Source organism: Suricata suricatta, chromosome 11, assembly GCF_006229205.1.
Source record: "Suricata suricatta isolate VVHF042 chromosome 11, meerkat_22Aug2017_6uvM2_HiC, whole genome shotgun sequence".
In the NCBI taxonomy this organism is placed as follows: Eukaryota; Metazoa; Chordata; class Mammalia; order Carnivora; family Herpestidae; genus Suricata; species Suricata suricatta.
Window position 1 is genome coordinate 7,555,422 of NC_043710.1, and position 1,733 is coordinate 7,557,154.

Consider the following 1,733-nt stretch of genomic DNA (forward strand, 5'->3'; position numbering starts at 1 on the left):
CTAGGCCCCCCGCCTTCTCCAGAGCAGCCTGCGCCCGGGAGGGCGTCGAGTTACGCCGGGCAGCGGGGCACAAAGGACTGGGCGGGCCGCTCGGGATGCTGCGGGCGGCCAGGGGTTGTGAGCGGCCGCGGTGTGTGCCCCTCAGGACTGCAGCCTTCGTTCCTGGTAGAGCCCCCTCTTCTGGCCTTGCAGCCCCTTTCCGCCTGCCTGGGCATTGTTTTCTTAACCCCCCCCGCCCCCCCCGGAGTTGGCCCTTTCAAAACCGGTGCCACCCTCTATCTTTTTACCCATGGTTAGGTCCAGGGGACGGAGTAGGTCACTCGGGTGGGTGGGACAGCCCTGTTCCGACGTAGGGGATTAGTCAGGGCCCAGCTGAGACTCAGGGATGCTCTGACTCCAAAGGTTTGGCCTTAAAAGCCGTTCACACACACGCTTCCTTGTGGCCACACACTTGAGAGGCCGAATGCTGGGAGACGCGGCCCCCAAAAGAGGCTTGTTCAGGATCACGTAAGTGAAGAAAGAGCCAGGACCAGAATTCAGGTCTGGCTCTGCACCAGTGGCCGCAGAGGGCGGGGCCCACAGGTGGATCTGCCAGTTCGCTGATGAGCACGTAACAGTTTGCCTCCTGGGAACCACCTCTTTCTCTTAGGATTTCAATAGAGGGGATTAGGTGGTGGTGGTGGCCCCCTCTGTGGTTGAGGAAAGGCCTGTGCAGTGAGGTGGCAGAGGAGAGGAAGTACGATCAAGTGCTCAGACTTCAGAATTACACACAGCTAGGTTTGAGCACAGGTCTTTGCTAGTGGTGACCTTGGGCAGGTTATTTTACCCGTCTGCATTCATTTTGTTATCTGTAAGACGGGCATTAAGAGTACCCAGCACAGCAGAAGGAGGAAGGGTGTGACCGAGTGAAATGCAGGCTTACGGGAAGCTCTCATCTAGCCGAGAACTCTGCCTCCTCATCTTACTTCCCCCAGGAGACCCTGCCTGGCCCCAGAGCATTCTCACGCGGCTGGGAATTGATGTTAGAAAGCGAGGGGGGAGCTGGACAAAACCTCTCTGCTCCCCTCATTTTAAAGATGAGAAAAGTAGGGGCCGGGAGGGGAAAGGACTTTGCCAAGATCGCACAGTTGAAGATGCATACTTCCGGATTCCATGCCTGCTCTCCCTGGGCTACTCTTGTCCTTGGCCCAGCAGCCTGGAGTGGAGGTAGCCCGGCCTGCTGTAATCCTTGGCTTTCTCCCTTCTTCCAGGTGTTAACTGTCTTGCTTATGATGAGGCCATCATGGCTCAGCAGGACCGAATTCAGCAAGAGGTGAGGGGCTGTGGCCAGCGGCCCGACTGTGGGGGAGCCTAGGCCGGGCCCGAGGCCGGTTGTTTATCTCTGCTTTGGAAGCCCCTTCCTCTCCAAGCTGTGCTGGGTACTGGATGCCTTTCCTGGGGGAGAGGGGGCGGTGGCAGGGGGAGGGGGTGCTGTGCCACCCAGGTAATCGCTCCAGCACCCCTCATTTAGGTGTTCTGGCTGTTTGGTGTGGGTCACTCCATCCACCTGCCAGAGCGTGGTGGCTTTCCTCCCGCCTGCAGATTGCTGTGCAGAACCCTCTGGTCTCGGAGCGTCTGGAGCTCTCCGTCCTGTACAAGGAGTATGCTGAGGATGACAACATCTATCAACAGAAGATCAAGGTGGGAGCCTGGCTGAGCAGGGCGGGGCAGAAAGCCCCGGGGGGGGGGGGGGG